We start from the raw sequence: 20510 nt of genomic DNA, 5'->3' as shown, positions 1-20510 counted from the left end.
TTTTTTTTTTTTTTTTTTTTTTGTATTTTTAGTAGAGGGGGTTTTGCCATATTGGCCAGGGTGGTCTTGAACTCCTGACCTCAAATGATCCATCCATCTCAGCCTCCCAAAGTGCTGGGATTACAGGCCTGAGCCACTGTGCCTGGCCTATAAAGGAAAGAAGTTTAAGGGCCTCACAGTTCCACATGGCTGGGGAGGCCTCACAATCATGGCAGAAATTGAAGGAAGAGCACATTTTCAACTTTTCTGTGTAGCTGAGAAGTTTCAGAGTACAAAGTTGGTTGGGGGAGACAAAACTGAGGAGACAGCCCTGGTGAACTCCTATTCAAAGACCGTTCCCCCTTTTTCAGCTCTCGGCAGAAGAACACAGTGGGTAAAGTGCAGGCTTTGGGGTCCAGCTACCTTGGTGTAACTCCTGGCTGTGGCCTTGAACCAGTTACTTAACCTGCCTCCATTTCTTCACCTAAGAAATACAGATAATGATGTACCTACTGTCCCTTCAGGTGGCTGGGCGGCTGTGATGGGAATATATGTAAGTCGTCAGAATGGAGCCCACGCAGGTGGGTGCTCCATTCTGGTGGGCTGCCCCATGGCTGGCCCATTCCTTGGACAGCTTTCAGCAGGGTCATTAACATGGGCATGGAGAAAAAAGCCACATGGCCCAGCACTGGGAGAGGCAGCACCGGGAGCGGGTTGAATTACCTCCTCTTAGCCCACACGCACGCGCGCGTGCACACACACACACACCAGCCAACTCTGCACTTTTGTAACCAATGAGATTTATTACTATTTGTATAAGGCTGTTAATTCTTTAATTTTTAAAATATAATAACACTGTCTTGTTTTCACTGTTCATTTTTAAGATGAAAGTCTATTTGAGGCAAGCCATGCTGGTTTTCCATTTGCAGAAATAATAAAGTGTTTCCTTTTAAAATAAAGTTTAAGAAGTGAGTTGATCTCTGAACTATCTTCACAATATTTCTGTAAATCTGAAACTGTCCTAAGCTAAAAAGTTACTTGAAAAAAACCCAGGTTCATTTTTTTAAAAAGCTTTTAGAGAAAATCGAATTGGTTAACGGGAAGTACGAAGTGAATGCGGCAAACGCTGGTTTCCTCCCAGCCCCGATCACCGGCTCACAGGAGAGGGCTGGGGGGTGCGGAGAGGGGAGAGGAGGAAGGGTGGGTGGCAGAGCCCAGAGCTCTTTGGGAGTGGGAGGAGGGTGTCTCCCAGGGTCCCTCCCACAGGTGTGACAGAAGTGACTTTAATGACAGGGGAAGGAAGGGATGATGAAATTCCCCGAGACAGCAACAGTGGGGAGCAGTGGCCATCCCTGGACCCACAGGCCAAGACAGGCAGCAGTCCTGGAGCCTGTGAGGGCCGAAGCGGTGGGAGAGGGCCGGTGGCCTTCAGCACAGGAACACCACTGGCTCAGCAGGGGGCCCGGAGTGAACCCGCCAGCCTCTTTCTCCGCCCACCCCCAGAGCTCCTGAGGCTCCTTCCTGCTGAAAGAACCCACCAGAGGCCAGAGGCCAGGGAGCTCCTGTGAGGCGTCAGTCCACACTGCAGAGGCAGAACGCAGCTGCAGGGCCAGCCAAGAGGACCCAGTCCTGGCACGTGGGGCCGGAACGGGGGACAGACGCTCTGCAGATCTGTGGGAGGAACCTGGAAGCCAGAGTCAGTTGCTGTGTGTCCTACCTACTGTGTGCTGCGGGACGCGCCACTTCTCCTCCTGATCCTTGGTGTCCTTATCTGTCCACTGGGGCAGCCGGTGGTTCCCCCCAGGAGTGCAGGGAAGCGGCCATGGGCCAATATAGCAATGAAGGGTATGTGTAAGCCCTGGGCACACAGTAGGAACTGCTGGTCAAACAGAATACCATGTGGCCTTCCTAACAGAGGACAGAGCCCCTCCTGCCTCCTCATGATCACTGGTGGTGTGCTACACTCTACCAACTCCCTCTCAGCCACTTTGGGGGCAGTAATGTCCCCCGCACAGGTCCGGCCACCACAGTTTCCTCAAACCAGGACACTCCTTGGTGACTCTAACCCTACCACACACACCGAGTCTCACCTTGTCACCCCTTCAAGGTACAGAGGAGGAGCCCAAGGTCCTAGGAAAGAAGTGACTAGTCCAAAGGGACTGCCGGGGCCGATTTGGTCAGAACACTGCAGGGAGGACCTCGCCGTGGAACTGGCCTGAGGGGCCTCCCCAGGAGGCAAGAGAACCCTGGTCAAGGCTGCCGGCTGCTTCCCCCACCCCCCCCCACCACCACCCCATTTGCTACCTAATAATACAGAGGGAGCCCCAGGGAATTTTTGAAGAAAAGAATCATTCAAATTGAAGAAATAAATAAACACAGGCTTGCAGGAGCACAGGTGCTCTGGGGAGTTCCAGTGATTTCAATACCCCCCTTCTCTAATAGCACGCCTCACCCCCACTTCTTTACAAATAGCTGGTGGCCTCTTGGTCCTGGGTAAAGAAACTGCAAAAGTACCTTCAAGCCTCCTCTTCCTCCCATACCTCCCTTAGCCTAGCAGGGAAAGTCGTGGCTCCAATCCCTGCCTGTGCTGATTTGCTGTGTGGTCCTAAGCGCATGACTGCCCTCTCTGGGCTCAGTGTTTCCCGCCTGTGTAAAGGAATAATGGCCCTTCTCCTAGTCTCGTCCTGCCAGTCTAGGAGAAAACACTGGCCCCAGCCATTCTTCTCGCATGCGCTCTGTCTCTCTCTTCACCCTTTGACAGTCCCACCATGCTCCAGCCTCAGTGAAATTCCTGCCACTCCCCAAATATGTCACAGGAGTTAGGGGCGGGTGCGTCAATTGGATTTTGTTGTGTAATAAACCGCCTCCCAATTGTATCTGTTGGTTTAAAACAATACGCATTTATGGTTCCACTGGGCAGTTGTGATGTCACTGTGTTTATTGCTGCACCTGAGTCAGGACATCCCTTCCGTGACAGGCTGATTACACACTTGGACCCAGGTCTCCACCCTCCTCCCCTATCTGTGCCCCTTGCAGTGTGACTTCACAGTTCCTCCCATCAAGTGGGTGGTGGGTATGCTATTTTCCTACCCCTCCATCTAGGCTGGCCTTATGACTTGCTTTGACCAACGGAATGCGGCAGTAGTGATGACAGGCTCGTTCTGAGCCTCAGCTGTAAGAGACCCTGCTTGCTTCTTTTCACTGTCCTGGCCCATCACTGCTGCCATAAGAATGACTGGGCTTGGCTGCTGGAGAATGAGAGACCCCATAGAGGGGGGCCTCAGCCACCAAAGCCCAGGCCCACCCCAGCCTGAGAGCCCCCAGTCAACCAGGGTCACCAAATTGTCACAGTCTGCCCAGGATTAAGGTTGCTCGTGGGACATGGGTCTTTCGGGCCTATCACTGGGACAGTCCCAGGAAAACCAGGATGGTTGATCACCCTACAGCAGACCCACCTTTTGGCTCAGGTAGAGGAAAGAAGCCTGCTGAGATCAAAAGAACTGCCCTGCTGGCCTGTAAATGCTTATTGTTTTAAACAGACAACGCATTTGAGAAGTGATTTGTCATACAGCAAAATCTTCCTGAGACGCCTTCTGCATCTCTGTGTGAGGGTCTCGGAGTTACTGGCCATGACTGGGCAGGCTGTACACGGCACAACTACAGGGGGAGCCAGTCACAGAGAACACGTTGTGAAAGGCACTGCTTAGGACTGCGCAGGACCAAAGTCCTAGGTAAACTCAGCAAGGCTTTAGTTCAGTGTCACCTCCTCTGTGAAGCCTTCCCAGACTCCCCTGGATCTAATTTACTGGGGGAAAAGGAACTTCGTGTGCTTAAAAGAACCAAGGTTTTAGAGTCAGACAAGCTGCTGCTCACACACCAGGCCAGTCATCTGAACCTCACGCAGAGTGGGAATGGCGGCAGCTGCTGTTCTCGGGGTTGTGAATCTCGGGGTTGTGATGAGGAGAGAGCACACGGACAGTGCCTGGCGGACGGTGCATGTTTCACAGAAGAATGAAGCCCAGGCGTCTCCCCGCACAGCCCCAAACCCTCTCTGCTCCCACTGCCGCGGTTCCTTCCCCGGCTCCAAGACTTTCTTCCTCCACAAAACTCAGTCCCTTCGTCGTTGGCATCCCATCCCCAAGGCTTGTGCTACATTATGTATTGAGGCCAAAGGGACTTTCTCTTTTTTCACTTTAAAAAAATTATGTAGTAAAATTTACCTTTTTCTTTTGATGTACAATCCTATGAATTCTAACTCATGTACAAACGTATGTAACCACCACCTTAATCAGAGCACAGAACAGCTCCATCACCCCAGGGGATTTTCTTTTCAAAATATGTCTTTTTTAATATTGCAATGTTGGCAGAGATAAGATACATACTTTGTGAAAAAAATTATGTAAAAGTATAAAAGTTACTCAGTAGGAACTGTGTCTCCCACTGCTGGTTACTCCTCAGAGGCAATTTGTAGTTTTTAGTTTTGACAATTGTATACATGTGTAACTATTCAAAAGAAGACATAGAACATTTCCATCATTCCAGAAGATTCCCTCATGTTTCCTCCTGGTCAGTCTCCACTCCCATCATCCTAGAGGCAACAACTGAAATTTTTCATCCCAGACTTGTTTTGCTTGTTCTACCATGTACCCTTCTAGAGCTATTTCATGCCTATACAAGCATAAGTATGTAGGACTATCCTGAACAGTTTCTATCACTGGAACCCTGTCTTGCTTTTTTGTCCTTGATGCATTTTGGAAATTGTTTTAGATCAGCAACAATTCTAGCCTACACACACGGTACTTAGCATACACCGGGCGCCGATTTAAACGCTTTATGTAATTTGCGTATTTAATTTTCAGCACAGCTTTGAGGCAGGTGGCGTTAACGTTATTACTGCTGTTTCTGCTGTTATTTTTATTATCAGTGTTATTCTTACTAGTCCCATTTTAGAGATAGCAGAAACTGAGGCACAGAGAGATTAAGTGAAGGAACTGGCTCTAGGTCACACAATCAGTAAATGGCAGAGCTGGGGAGCCAGCCATCCTAGCTGCAGAGTCTGTGTTCTGAGGGACCACATGAAACTGCTTCGGTGTACTTGAAGCAACCTCAAGGAATTCCATTATATCAAGACAGTCATTTATTTAACCAGCATCCTCCTGATGGCTATTATTTGCCACTGTGAACAGGGCTGCAATAGATATCTCTGTCATTCATCTTTCTGGACATGTGGAAGTGTATCTGTTGAATTAATTCCTGGAAGCTGAATGCCTGGGTCACAGGGTGAGTGCAATTTTGTATTTGATAGATATCGCCAGATTGTCCTCCCAAGAGTTATCAATTTATATTCCCATTAACAAAGCAGGAGAGAGCTTACTGCCCTCTGCTCTTACCAACACAGGATATTATCAAAAATTTTTATCTGTATTATCTAGCTGGGGAAAATGGAAACTTCATGTCATTTTCATTAGCATTTCTCTTACTGTGATTCAGGGGGACATCTTTTCATGTATTTGGAAGCCATTTGCATATACTTTCTGTGAGCCATCTGTCCATGTCCTGTGCCCATTTTTTCCTTGGGTTATTAATCTTAAAAAAAAAAAAAGGTCTCTCTTTACATAATAGTTTATTCATTTTCTTTCCATTTTATTTATGGTATTTTCCCCCAATCAGATGTGGTTAATTTTAATTTTAGTGTGATCATATTTATCTTTTTTTCTTTTTTTTACAGCTTCTGGGTTTGAATTATTTTGAGAAAGGTCTTCGCCTTTCCAAACAAAGAACAACAAAAGAATGAAATATGTTTTCTTCAGTACTTTCATGGTTTCATTTATTTATCTTTCAGTCTTTGATCCATCCAAAATAAATGTTGGTGTAAGAAGTGATACACGGTTTCAACCTACTTTTTTCCAGTTACCCAAGTATCATTATTAAATGATCCATTTTTACCCACTTATTAGAAAAACTACATTCTCGTAGGGTTTTGTATCTAATTCTGGATCCTTTATTTCTTGTGTCATCTTCCTAGCTATTCTTTTAGTTTTTATTGTGGTCTAATTTAGATATAATAAAATGCATAGATCTTCAGGTATTTGGTTTGGCAAGTTTTGACAATTGTATACACATGTAACTATTCAAAATAAGATATAGACCATTTCCATCATTCCAGAAGATTCCCTCATGCTCCCTCCTGGTCAGTCTCCACTCCCATCATCCTAGACACAACAGCTGAGGTTTTCCATCACAGATTTGTTTTGCTTGTTCTAAAATTTCATCCAGGTTGTTCTGTGAAGCCACAGTTTCCTCCTTCTGATTGCTGCATGATGTTCCATTATGTGCATAATCCACACTCTCTTTAGCCAGACTCCTATCAACAGATACCTGGACTGCTTCCAATTTTGGACAACTATGAACAAAGCCATTATGAACATTCTTGTACAAATCTTTTTGTGAAGATATTTTTTTCATTTCTCTTGGTGGAACTGCTAGGTAGGAGGGTAGGTGTGTGTTAGTCACGTAAGAAGCTATCAGGCTTAAAAAAAAATAGTTGTACCATTTTATATTTCCACCAACAGTATATAAGAATTCCAACTGATCCACAACCTGTGCTGTATTTGTGATGTTGTTAATTTTTCAATTTTCTGGTAGTTGGGTGGTTGCATCTTATTGTGATTTAATTTATATTTACATGATGACTGATGGTGTTGAGTATTTCTTCATTTGCTTATTGTCCATTTGCATAACTTTTGTGAAGTGTCTGTTAAAACCTTTGGCCTAAATTAAAAGTTAGGTTGTTTATTTTTTAAATTATTGAGTTGCAGGAGTACTTGATATCCTGGATACCAGTCCTTTGTCTCACACACACACACACACACACACACACACACACACACAGATGCACACCTATTTACGTTTTGTGAATATTTTCTACCAAACTGTAGCTCACCTATTCATTCTCTCTCTCTCTCTCTCTCTCTCTGTCTCTCTCTCTCCTCTCTCTCTCTCTTTCTCTTTTGAGATAGGATCACCCAGGCTGGAAGGCAGTGGTATGATGGTGATTCACTGCAGCTTCAAGCTCCTGGGCTTAAGCAATCCTCCTACCTCAGCCTCCTGAGTAGCTGAGACCACAGACACATGCCACCACACCCCACTAATTTTCTTTTTTGTAGAGATGGAGGTCTCACTATGTTGCTCAGGCTGGTCTTGAACTCCCAGGCTCAAGCAATAATACTGCCTTGGTGTCCCAAAGTCATTTTTTCAATTATGTCTTTTGATTGGAAAAGTATCTAATTTCAAAGTTTATCAATTGTTTTCTTTTATGGTTATTTTATATCCTGACCTCTAAGAAATCTTTGCTTACCTCAGTGCCCCAAATGCATTCTCCTATTTTTTTTCTAGAAACTGTGATTATGGCTTTTCATTTACGTCTATGATTCACATCAAATTAATGTCTGTGTTTGGAGTGAGATAAGGACTTTGTTTAACGTTTTCCCATAGCGATATTCAGTTGTTCCAGCACCATTTGTTCAAAAAGAAGTTCCTTTTCCAGTGAATTGTTTTGGTCCCTCAGTTGAAACTTAACCATATAAATAAGATCTGTTTCTGAATTTTATGTTCTGTTCCTTTGTTCTATTTGTGTATACTTACATCAGTGTCTCATTGTCTTGATTGCTGTTGCTTTACAGTAAGTTGTTAAGTCAGACAGAGTTAGTTCTTTAAACTTGTTCTTCATTTTCAAGATTGTTTTAGCTATGCTGGACGATTAAATTCTCACATAAAATTTCAAATCAGCTACTTCTTTAAAAGGGCCTACTCTCACTATAATAGGGATTGTGTTGAATCTACGCGTCATTTTGGGGAGAATGGACACCTAACCATATCAAGTCCTCTCTTGGCCATATTTTTAGACACATGTTTACACATACTTTATTTGCTGTTTCTGGTAGTTGATGTTTTCTGATGACAATGAAATGATATTTTAAATTTTCGTTTCAATTGTTTTTCCCTAGTATATGGAAATAAAATTGATTTTTATAAACTCACTTCATAACCTGCAAACTTGCTAAATTTGCTTACTAGTTCTAGTAATTTTCATAAATTCCACAGAGTTTTCTGATTAAACAATATGTCATCTACAAATTCCACATTTTAATTCATTCCTTTTTGATGTTTGTGTCTTTTATTTCTGTTTTTTTTGAGGCAGGGTCTCGGTCTGCCACCCTCTGTCATCCAGGCTACTGTGCCGTGGCATGATCCTGGCTCACTACAACCTCAACCTCCTTGGCTCAAGTGATCCTCCCCCCTCAGCCTTTCAAGTAACAAATTATTATAAGCCAGGCTAGTGTGTGTGTGTGTGTGTGTGTGTGCGTGCACGTGTTTGTACAGAAACAAGGTCTGTGTTGCCCAGGTTGGTCTTGAACTCCAGGCCTCAAGTGATCCTCCTGCCTTGGCCTCCCAAACTGCTGGGATTATAGGCGTGAACCACCATTCTTGGTCCCTTTTATTATTCTTATTTTAATGCACTAAAACTTTCAGCTCAATGTCAAATAGACATGGTGAGAGTAGACATTCTTGCCTGATTGCTGAACTTAGGAAAAAGAGATTAAATGTTTCACCATTAAGCATGATGTTAGCTGCAGATTTTTTGTAGATGGCCTTTATCAGTTCAAGTAATTTGCCATCTACTTTTAGTTTGCCAACAGTTTTTTATAACGAATAGATTTAGAATTTTCTCAAATTATTTTTCTGCATCTGTAGAAATAATCCTGTGGATTTTCTCCTTTATTTTTTTTAATATGGTGAATTACATTTATTTCCGAATGCTTGCACTTCTGAAACAAACCTCACTTGTTATGACATATTGTTCCTTTAATATATTGCTGGATTCAATTTGCTAATATTTGGTTAAGAGTTTTCACATCTGTATTCATGAGGAATTTTTTTTTTTTAGACAGAATTTTGCTCTTGTTGCTCAGGCTGGAGTGCAATGGCGTGATTTCAGCTCACTGCAACCTCCGCCTCCCGGGTTCAAGCAATTCTCCTGCCTCAGCCTCCTGAGTAGCTGGGATTATAGGCATGCACCACCACACCAGGCTAATTTTTGTGTTTCTAGTAAGACGGGGTTTCTCCATGTTGGTCAGGCTGGTCTCGAACTCCTGAATTTCATGAGGAATATTTGTCTGCATTTACTTTTCTTGTAATATCTTTACTGGTTTTTTATATCAGTATTATACTGGTCTCCTAAAATGAGTCAGGAAGTGTTCGTATTATTTTCTCTATAGATGACAAAAATTGGCATTCAGTGCTGATTTTTAAAAGCTCTGTTTTCTGAAATTGTTGGTGTAGAATTAGTATTATTTCTTCCTTCCTTAAATGTTTGGTAGAATTCACCAGCAAAGACCATTTGGACCTGGAGTTTTCTTTGTGGGAAGAATTTTTATTGTAAATTTTATTTCTTTCATAGAATGGGGCTATTTGGGTTCTCTGTTTCTTCTTTTGTCAGTTTTGCTAGAGTTGCATTTTTAAGGAACTTGTCCATTTTATCTAAGTTGTCAAAATTTGCATAAAATTGTTTATAATGTTCCCCAGCTATTCCTGAATGTTTTTCATGTAAACTTTAGAATGTGTCAATTTTCCCATGACAAAAGTGCTTCAACTCAGTTCCTCTATTTCTCAAGCAACCAGATAGACTACCTATCCTAGCCTTTCTTATAATTAAATGTGGTCATATGATTGATTGAATTCTAGCCAATGAAATGTGAGTGGAAGTGATGTGTATCACTTCTAGGACTGGTCCCTAAAATCCTTCAATGTTTGGTCATTCATGTTCCTCTACCAACTGGAGGCAGATGTGAGCCTAGTCACCTTGGAAATGATGTGTTGAAAATAACAGAGACACAAGGTTGAAGAAATCTGAATGGGAGAGGGGAAGTAAAGAGGGAAAGGGAGAGAGAGAAAGAAAGGGAGAGAGAAAAACTGCCAATCAGGAATATCTATTTTGAACTTCACATAAGCTAAAACTAAATATCTACCATATTTTAGCCGTTATATATATATTGAGGAAAAACTCTATTTTTATTTTTATTGGAATCATTCTAAATGTATACATTAATTTAAGGAATTGATTTTGTTAAAATACCCTCTTCCTTTTCAAGAACAGGACATCATTTTCCATTTATTCTTATTGTGTTTTAGGTATCCAGTGGCATTAAAACGTTTTTCATACAGATCTTGCATGTTTCTTATTAAACATGTTGCAAGATATTTTATAATTTTTGCTACTTTTGTAGATGGAATCTTTTCTTTATCTTTTCTAACTCATTGTCATATAAGAAAGCTATTAATTTTTATATTTTAATTTTTACCCATTTATTGTACCAAGTCACCTTATTTGTAATAGTTCTTTAAAGTTTTTCAAGTGTATAATCATATCATATGCAAATAACACAGCACTTTTGTCTCTTTATTTCTTCCCAATACTTATATCTCTATTTTTTTGTGTGTGTGAAATTATAGTGGCTAATATCTCCAAAGTAATGTTAAATAAGACTGTTGAAAGGAGACATCCTTTTCTTGCTGACAAATTTGTTGGCAATGCTTCAAATTGTTCATCATTATGCAAATAGATGGCATTTGCTTTGATATTGTCTTATTAAGGAAATATCTACCTATTTCTATTTTATCAAGAAGTTTTTAAAAATCAGGAATGGATGTTGAATTTTATCAAATGCGTTTTCGATATCTATACAGAAAATAGCATGATTTTTCCCTCTTTTGATGTACTATATTTATATGACATTTATATTAATATTACATTATTGATATTAACCTAAATTTGTTGATTTTCTAAAACTGAACCATCCTTGCATTTCTGGTATAAACTCCAAAGGTTTGTTACAGCAGTAAGTTATTTCCTTAATGTATGCCTATATTTTAAAGTATATTCCTAAAACAATTTTTTTACTTAGGATGCTTGCACCTTCAATATTAATGTGAGCTGACTTATTGTGTTCTATTCTGTGCTTTCTTGTGTTTTGCTGTCAATGTTAAATAGTTTTCATGAAAATAACTGGAAGCTCTTCTTCCTCTATGCTCTGGAACCATTTACATAGCATTCAAGACATACATTTCTAAAAGGCTTTAACGATTTGCCTGTGACTCTTTAAAGTATAGTGGTTTGGGGGAATATCTGCTTAACAATTTTCTTCGTTTATTTTATGCTATTTGGTCCTTTGAGATTTTCTTTCAGAAAAAGATAAATTTAATTCTGTCAGTCACATACTTGTTTAGACTGTAACACCTGCAGTGACTATGCCTCATGGTAAACTAATAGTTGATAAAGAGAAATTTCCCTTGATAGAGATATTCTAGGTAACAAATGGTAAAGGAATATCAGAATATCTTCATTTTGCAAGCCCTAGTGCAATAATGAGAAAATTGATCTAGTCAATGTTCTTCAATAACAGCTAATATCACAAAATGAGGACAACCAGACATTTAATTCCTCCTGATGGAAATTCACAGTACTATCTGAATAATTCACCATACAATCAAGCCTCTAGATCTAACCTTGGTTGCCAGGAGCCAGTCTCCTGGACAACAGTGGAGAGGTTCCCAAGCCCTTCTTTTGCTCCTTATGAGCCTCTCCCAGCCTGATCCCACCTTACACAGATGAGAAAACAGACTTGGCAAAGAATCACCTGCCTGCTTTTCAGCTGTGGGCCCTTGGACAGGGAACTTAGTCTCTGAGCTTGATGTCATCTTACACAGTCAAAACAAACCATAATGCTTGCTCCAGTGGCCCCTGACACGTGCATTCTCACCAATGTTTGCTTCTCTTTTCAAAAAGAATAAAAAGACCCATCCTGGACCAATGTTCTCAGCTGGCCACGCCTTTTATTGGCTGGGGTATAGTCTGGGGTAAGTCCTTTCCCGCTGCCAGCCTCAGTGTTCCCATCTATCAAAGGAGTGTTTCTGGGAGCTTGATCATCACTGTCTTCTCTCCTGTAACTCTCTCCTGGGACCTGGGCAATGTAAGCACCTGAACAAGTGATGGCAGACCCTTGGGCTTCTGAGCCCGCTGTCACCCTGTGCAGTCGGAGGCTGCCTGCTGGCACTGAGATTTCTGCAGATCCTTGATCCAAGGTCCAGGAGTTAGTAAGCAGGGAAAACTCTATGAAACAGTCCTTGACTATCTCCTTCTGCTGCTTCTGAACCACCCAGGTCTGACCCCCTGGCCTTTCTATAGTTGAGCTACCCCCTGCTCCTTGCAGCCCAGAATGGAACCCCATCCTTCTCACAGCTGCCCCAGAATGTCCAGCCTGCCCCCATCCAGAGTTCTCTGGCCCAGAGGACCAAGGCCAAGTGCTTCAGCCTGGTTGCTGTCCACTCAGGGACTCCTGCCAGGACCTCTGGACTCCTAGGCCCTGTATGGAGATCCCAGACCCTCCATGTCCAGCCATCCTCTACCCCTTTGCTCAGGCTGTTCTGCTTACCTGCCACAGGTACCCTGAAGAGAATAATGTTTGACCTTCAAAGACAGCTCAGGTGCTTCTCTCCTCCACCTCCTCTAGGAAGTCTCCCCTGACTGCCCTACTCACAATGACCTCCACCTCCACTGAGTTCCCTGTGTATCTTACTCTGTGTATGTCTCAGTTACTAGTGAGGGCCATGAGGGCGGGGACAGGGCCTGACTCAGCCCAGGGACCTGGGAGGCAGGTTGGGCCAGAACTAGGTTTAAATTGCACATCAGCCAACTTAAAGCATTTTGACCTCTCTGAGCTGTAGTTTCTCATCTGTACAATGGGAATGGTATCAATTATCTGTTCCAGAAGTACAACTCCTTTTGACTGGAAGGAGAAATTTAGAGAGCTCAGAGCCCAGAGCCCCAAGCCCCGAGCCTGGCGTCGGATATTAATCTACTAATTCTCACCCTGTCACGGAACTTTACAGCTGCTTTCTGAGAAATCTCCTTACTGACTAAATCTGCCTTAGTCCTCACTTTTTTTCCAAGAAAGGGAGGGGCCATTTCACCCTGGCATGGGGAACCAGAAACTAGGGAGACCTGGCTGTGGGTCCTGATTGGACCTGGGTGAACCCAGAAGGAAGTGCCGAGTCTGGGAGCTTCCCCTGCTTGTGCCCAGGGAGTCAGGGTGGGATGGGCTTCCGAGCTGCCCTAAATGTCCTAGCCGGAAGACATGTGCTCTGTCACTTACAAAATATCCACAGGCCTGTGCTGGGTGCTGCAGACTCTGGGGGAGTTCCTCAAGAAGCCCGCAGACTGCCAGAGATGATGCTCCCCAGTACCATCTAGGGACACCCAGGGTCTGTAGGACACCCAGGAGCCCCTGGCCTAACCTGGAGCCTAGGAGGGTGGAGTGCTGGGTTCTCGGGGTTGACTGGGGCCAGGGGGTGGAGGAAGGAGGAGGCTAGCACTAGGCAGTACTGAGGGCAGGGCTGGCTGCCAGGGCTGGAGATCTGTGCCGCTGCACGGGGCTCTGCGTTTAGAATGGTTTAGTACTCTGCAGGCATCACCCTGAAATGCTTAATAATTTTTTAACAGGGAGCTCTACATTTTCATCTTACGCTGGATCTCATAAATTATGTACCAGCCTTGCAGGGAGTCGGGGTGAGCCTGTCACCAAAGGGGGTTGGGAAAATAGCCTCCCACAAAGAAAGGGCAGAATTTGGGGTCAGGAGTAAGTCCTGGACAAGTGAGTATGACCCTGGACCAGTCCCATTCCTCTGAGAGGCTGCTTCCCCTGAGGATCAGTGAGGGCCAATCAGATGGAGAGGTTTAAAAGCACTGGAATGGGGTAGGGGAGGGAAGAATAGGCGAGTTCAGCACTGAGGCAGTTCCTGGCTCCTTTTCTGCCCCGCCCATTGTCCCGTCTCTCCTGGGCCCTGCTGAGAGCGAATCTGATTATAGAATCCTATGGAATGTGCTGAGGGTGCCAATGGGTTCCTTGTTCTCCCTGCAAACACCCTATTTCCATCATTCTGGGGTCTTCGTACCTCTGAGGAGCTGGTCGCCACCGTGAAGGAACTCCAGTCCCCTACAGGGCGGTGGGACAGTGCCCCTCCCCCTGCCTAGCTCATAGCTGCCCTTTCACAGAAAACCAAGCTGTTTCATGGTCTGCCCCTGCCTGGGTACAATGCCGTGGCCCAAGGCCCTGTCGTCCTGAGACTAGTCTCAGCAAGCTTTAGTAGGATGCCCCCTCCCCTCTGCTTCACCCAGCCAGAGACCCTGTGTCCCTAGGCTGCCTTACAGGGCCACAGGTCCCAGAGCAGTGACCCTGGAAACCCTGAAGAACTAGGGGATGCCCAGGCCCTGATGTGTGCCCCCAACAAAAGCCATCTAGGGCCCATTCTACACTCAGACAGAGGCCTGTGTGCCCGAGCAGGTAGAAGCGGGGTGGGTGAACGCAAAGGGTCCCCATAGGAAAAGGGTCTGCCATGAGAAACTAGCCCAACTGGAATCTAAGCTCCAGCCCAATATCTGAAACCGCTCCCCCCCATCACCACCAGGTTGCAGGGCTGTTTGTGAAGCACGCAGCCTCCTCCACCTGACGCAGACCCCAGTGGTACTCGTCATCCTCCTGCAAACCTGCTTCTCCTTCTGCCCCCATCTCCAAGGCGCCCTCCATCCCTCAGCACCAAAGCCAGGAATCTGGACATGCACCTACACCCCTCCCTCTGGGTACTGGGTCTCCTCTACTCTTCCCTAACCAGCTTTCACCCAGGAGGCTGCCCTGCATGGGCAAGCTCTGTGGTTTCCAGCTGGGTTTGGCCAACGGGAGGTACCATCTCCAAGAGGAGATAGGGAGGCAGGAGTGAGGTTGGGGTGTCTGCTCCAGGCCCCCTCCTTCCAGGCCATGGGTAGGCTGGTCCCTCCTGTCAAGCACCTTCTCCCACAACCACCCTGTCTAGTTCTGGCGGCCTTGCCCTACCTCTGCCTGGGGGTGGTGGCATCTCCCACACGTGACCAGCCCAGGTGCTGTGCCATCCCTTGTTAGTTTCCCTTAACATGTCCCGGCTTTGGTCAGCAGTACCTTGGTTATTCTCCTCCATCCCCAGCTGGAGTGCACCATCTGCTTCCTGCCAGGGCCCTGCGGGAAACACCTTCTCCCCCCACCCACCCTCACCAAGAAATACCCAGTCCTCTCGATTCTCCCTGCTAGGTGACCCCCAGCCTACCTTCTCCTGTCTCCACAGGTGCCATCTAATCACCCTGGATCTCCTACCGGGTCTCTCCACTCCACCCTGGATCCCCCGCCTCACCCTTCACAAGCAGCCGTGGGGGGTTCCTTCAAATGCAACTCTTCAAAGAAATATTTTTAATATTAAATACATTTTATCATGAAAGCAATACTTGCTTATTGAGCAAAATGTCAAACACTACAGACAGGTATAAAATGAGAAGTAGAAATGCCCTCCCCATTCCCCATCCTTACTCCCAGGGTCCCTCTCCTCAAAGCCACCAGGTTCTGGCTCCTTGTGGGTCCCGCCATGCACCTTCCATATCAATGTGCATCTCTTTTATTCATGCAGTGGATTTGGATCACACATATAACAACCTTGTGACAACGTTTTCGCTTGTAACCTATCTTGGAGAACTTCACATGTCCAGACACGTAGATTTAACTCCTTTTCGATGGCTGCCTAGTATTTCGTGATACCGATCTACCAGTTTGCCCATCCATTGCCCTATGAATGAGGATTCAGTTGTTTTCAGACTTTGGTTGGCTACCAACAGTGCCGCCACTGGAATTCTGTCCAGGTAACACTCTGCCTGTGGACATTCCTGCAGGGTTGACTTGCTGGGTCAAAGGGTATATGCACATAGCATTTGAAGGATTTGTCAAATTGTCCCCCTAAAACCCTGCTCCAATCTACACTTGCACCAACAGAATATAGAAGGGTGTCTATTTCCCCACATCTTTGTCAACACTGGGTTTTAAGAAGATAGTCTGATCATGCAAATGTCCTGCTTAAAACCCCTCACGCCTCTAGGAGTTGGAGCATAACTTTCACCCTTCAGCGTGGGCTCTGCATAGTGACCTTCTTCCAAAGAATGCGGCGTGGAAAGGGAGGGAAAAGAGTAACTTGAGGGTTACAAGGGAGAAGCCTGACAACATCACCTCAGCCAGGTGACCAAGGTCAGTGGCAACAGGGGTAGGTCTCGGTGACAGTGCACACCTTTGTTACGATGGCATAAAAATCACCATTTGCTTCTGTGGTCTTCCTCCCCAAAACCCATAACCGCAGTCTAGTCATGAGAAAAGCATGGGACAAATTCAAACTGAGGGACAGTCTCCTCAAAACTGTCAAGGTCATCAAAGACAAGGAAAGTCTGAGAAACTGTCACAGCCAGTAGGAGCCTAGGGAGACAGGCTGACCGAACGCAATGTGGGGTCCTCGACGGGGTCCCGGCCCCAGAGGGACATTCAGGCAAAAACAAAGGAGATCTGAATCAAGCGCAGACTTCAGTTAATGCGAACAGCCTGGTGTGGGTTCAATCATTGTAAGGAATATACCCACACTCAAGTAAGATGTTAATATTAGGGGAAATCATGTACAGATACTCTATACAAACTTGGCATTATCTTCTGAAACTTTAAATCTGTTCTAGAATATAAAGTTAAACAAAATCTCACATCAGAGCAAGCCTCGCACAGGCACGCAGTGGCCTCTGCGACCGGGCCCTGTCCTCCTGTTGAGTGGCGTCTCCTCCTCTCCCTTCTAGGTACCTCCCATTCCCGCCACATCTGCAAGTCAAAATTTCTAGAAAGCACCATGATGTTCAATTCTCTGGGCTGTTGAATATTATGCGCACCCCACCGCCACCCATGAACACTTCCTACTCAAGGTCAGAGGTCAAAATCCAAGTGCAAGGAGACTTCTCTAGAGAGCTCTCCTCTCGCCCCGACCCCGCCCGCGCCGGCTCAGTGTCCAGTCACTAGGACCTCCAGAACTGCTTGCCCCAGCTTCTCAAGGGGGTGGCGTGGAAAATGGATGTGAGACCTTAGTTTCCTGTGACTGCTGTCACAAATTCTTTCAGACAGAGTGGCCTCAAAAGCAGCAGAATTCCTTTCTCTCAGCGTGGCAGGTCTGGAGCAGAAACAAGGTGTGCGCAGCGCGGTGCTCCCTCTGGAGGCGCTGAGGGAGGTTCTTGTCCTGCCTCTTCGGCTTCCCTGGCTGTGGTGGCCACGTCACTCCCATTTCTGCGTCTTTACATTGCCTTCTTCTCTAGGTGTGTCTCTCTCCTTCGGCCTCACTCCCTTTTTAATTTTTTTTGAGACAGGGTCTTGCTCCGTTGCCCAGGCTGCCATGCAGTGGCAGTGAGCCACTGTAACCTCTGCCTCCCGGATTCAAGTCATCCTCCCACTTCCCCCTCCTGAGTAGCTAGGACTATAGGCATGTGCCACCACGTCTGGCTAATTTTTTGTATTTTTGTATAGAGATGGGGTCTCACTCTGTTGTCCAGGCCGGTCTTGAACTCCTGGGCTCAAGCAGTCCTCCTGCCTTGGCCTTCCACAGTGCTGGGATAAAAATCACCTTCTGTGGGCCACTGCACCCAGCCCTGCCTTATTCTTGTACAGACACTTGCCACTGGATTTAGGGCACACATGACTAGTACAGGATGATCTCTTCATCTCAAATCTCTAATGACATCTACAAAGAATTTCTTTCCAAACAAGGCAATATTTATGGGTTCTGGGGCTTAGGACATGGACTTATTCTTTTGGGGCCAGCCATCCCGCCCCCCACAGAGCCCAGTGTGTCTGGCTCCAAAGGACCTTTCCTGGCTCTCCATGCAGACGGTTCCTCTTCTCCGTGGGTTAGCTGGTCCTTTCTCCGAGTGGAGCTGGGGGCTTGGGGACTGGCCACTGAAGGCTTGCAGCTCACAGAAGCAGTCTGTGGGCACCGTCCCAGACTCAGGATTGCCATGCTGGCTGCAACATAAATGGGCCCTGTTGCAGGTGGGGTGGTCCTGGAGCACATCTTCAGACAAACTTTGACATGGACAGGACATTTACTAGAAACGTCAACACCTGGGGAAGAGATAGGGAGGAAGCAGGATTTGGCAGAGAGAAGTTGAACAGCGACGCAGGTCCAAACGAGTCTTAGCCATCCCTGGAGCCCATGTGGCCCATCTAAATTATCCCATGGGAGGCCAAAATGTCTGCACCTTCGCATCCTAGCCGTGATCCGTCACCAGGTAGCCCTTCGTTACATGAGGGCGATGACAGCTCCTAACTCCTAGGTCAGAAGGGTTAAGTGAAATGCCTTGGGTGCTCACAGCTGCCATCCACAGCCACCCCTGAAAGCAGTTCTATGCTTATCTTCTCTTTACAGAAGGGAAAAGCCAGTCTCAGAGATGATGAGCAACTTCCCAAGGCCACCCAGCTAGCAACAGCAGAGCCAGGACTTAACCCAAGGTATGCCTGATACAGAGTCTGAGACCCTGAGAGCCGCTGGGGGAACCCAGTAGCCCAGCAGGTGCCTGGCTCCACACCCAGCTTCCCCAAGCCCTGCACCCTGTGCCCTGTGCAGCTTCCTCCCAGCCACTTCCCATCCCCACGCTCCAAGCCCCAGGGCCCTCTGTGCCTCAGGGGACCCCACCCGGGACTGCCTGGCCTCCCTCCCTTCCCACTACTCTCAAAACCAGTCCTCCAGCCTCCCGGGATTCTCACGATTCTCCAAGCATGGCCCTCACCTCTCTGCCCCCATGCCCTCTGTCCCCACACCTTCCTTCTCCTTGACTTGCCTTTTAAAGTGGTACAAATAGGCCCAGTCAGATGTGACCTTCACAAAACCCTTCCCACTGGCACTCCCCCTCCCTCTGTCTCCCAGAAGACTCGGTTTCTATCTCAATCACGGCTGAGTTGCCTTGAGTCTGATATGAATCTGCTTTCCCCAGCAAACGAAAACTTCCAGGAGGGGAGAAAGTACAACTTACAGCTCTCACTCAGGCAGCCGCATGACCAGGGACTGGCCACTTCCTCTTTTCTGAACCTTAGTTTGCTTATCTGTAAAATGAAACTGACAGGGCACATTGCCCGGCACAAAAAAGGTGCTCAGTAAATGCTGCATCTCAGTCTTTAGCCCACGTGCAACTTTGTATCTCCAGGGCTGCAAGCACTCCCTGCTCAGCTGTCCCCTTTGCTTTTAATTGTCTGTTTCCTCCACACTCCTTACCCTAGTCCTCAGTTTCCCCTCTGTTAGATAGGCTGTCATTGCCATTCCATGCAGCAGGCCGTGTGGGGACTTGCTGGGGTTTAGCCCAGCAGAGGCTTTGTGGGCACATTGCTTCCTTTTTTTGCCCTTCCAACTGTCTGCCCTTTCCATTCCTGCAACGGATGGGCTGGGAGCCAGCTGGGCCAGGCACCTAGGCTCACCATGTGGCGTCGGCCTCAGGCATTCCTCCCAGGGCTGCAGCCGCTCTTCACCCCTAGGAGCAATTGCCAGGTGCTGGCAGGGGTGGGAGGCAGCCCTAAGGACGTAGCTCTGCCCTTGACTGCAAATGGAGGCCGAGGCTGTTGTTGCCCACTGACGGTCTGTCCTGTCGCTGAGGCCCTGGCCACAGACCCCCTCTCTTCCTCCTCCCACAGTCCCACCCATAGCCTGAGTCCTGGGGTTCAGTCTGCTCAAGTCTGCTCTGACAGGCAAAGAAGAGCTCCCCTGTCCAGGAAGCCCAGCCACCACCAGGCTCTGTGGCCCTGGCAGGTCCTGCCAGTGTCTAGGAGGTGACCAGGACCTGTTCTGACAGCCCAAGAAGCTGGAGCACAAATATCTGTTCCTGATCCTGCCACCTGCAGCTTGGAGGTTCAGAGCAGTGACCCTGAAGCCAGCCTTAGCCACAGTTGCTATCTCTGGGCAAGTTATTTAACCCTCCGTGCCTCTGCTTCTTCATCTGTAAAGTGGAATAACAGTGTCTACCCCGCAGGGTTGGTGTGTGGACTAAATGAGGTAAGATACAGGTGGCTCTCGGGACAACAGAGTCCCGGGAAGCACTTCATGAGGATTAGCCATTGTTATTTCACCTGCGTCCTGTGTGGAGGGAGGGCAGGAACTGCGGTCCACACTGGCAGTAAGGAAACCAAGGCCCAGAAAGGGCCCACGACTGTGGCTGGGCCGCACTGGCCTATGTTTCCTAGGCTGCCGCAGCGTGCACCACTCCAGCTCTCTGCCTCAAGGTCCTCTGGGCTTCATGGGCACCTCCTGTGTGCTGAGCGCTACAGGGTCTGCCCAGCCCAGACTGGACAGCTCTGAGGCCATTGGAGGAGAGCTTGGGCTTCACTGCATGCAGGTGGTTTACATTCAAGCCGCAGTCTGGGTGTGGCGGCTCACGCTGTAATCCTAGTACTCTGGGAAACCAAGACAAGAGGATCTCTTGAGGTCGGGAGTTTGAGGCCAGCCTGGGCAACATAGCAAGACCCCATCTCTACAAACAATAAAAAAAATTTTTAGCTGGGTGTGGTGGTGCTTGCCTGCAGTCCTAGCTACTCAGGAGGCTGGGGCAGGAGGAGCAT

The 20510-nt window shown here is 46.8% G+C and overlaps 1 long non-coding RNA gene across 2 annotated transcripts in view; it reads left to right on the top strand.

Annotated features, from left to right (window-relative positions):
* LOC116564023 overlaps positions 1–16382 on the top strand; it is a 35809-nt gene extending 19427 nt beyond the window's left edge. The window contains exons 3-5 of one of the 2 annotated variants that reach the window (XR_004274688.1): positions 5166–5259; positions 11442–13688; positions 15190–16382. This is a non-coding gene — a long non-coding RNA (uncharacterized LOC116564023). Of the gene's footprint in view, positions 1–5165; positions 5260–11441; positions 13689–15189 lie in introns of those variants that run through there. The other variant, XR_004274690.1, reaches the window with a different exon arrangement.
* The last annotated feature ends 4128 nt before the right edge of the window (positions 16383–20510 follow it).

Source organism: Sapajus apella, unplaced genomic scaffold (assembly GCF_009761245.1).
Source record: "Sapajus apella isolate SASKATOON/1434 unplaced genomic scaffold, GSC_monkey_1.0 scaffold36, whole genome shotgun sequence".
Classification (NCBI taxonomy): Eukaryota; Metazoa; Chordata; class Mammalia; order Primates; family Cebidae; genus Sapajus; species Sapajus apella.
The sequence above is the reverse complement of the archived record's forward strand: the minus strand, read 5'-3'. Positions and strand labels throughout refer to the sequence as shown.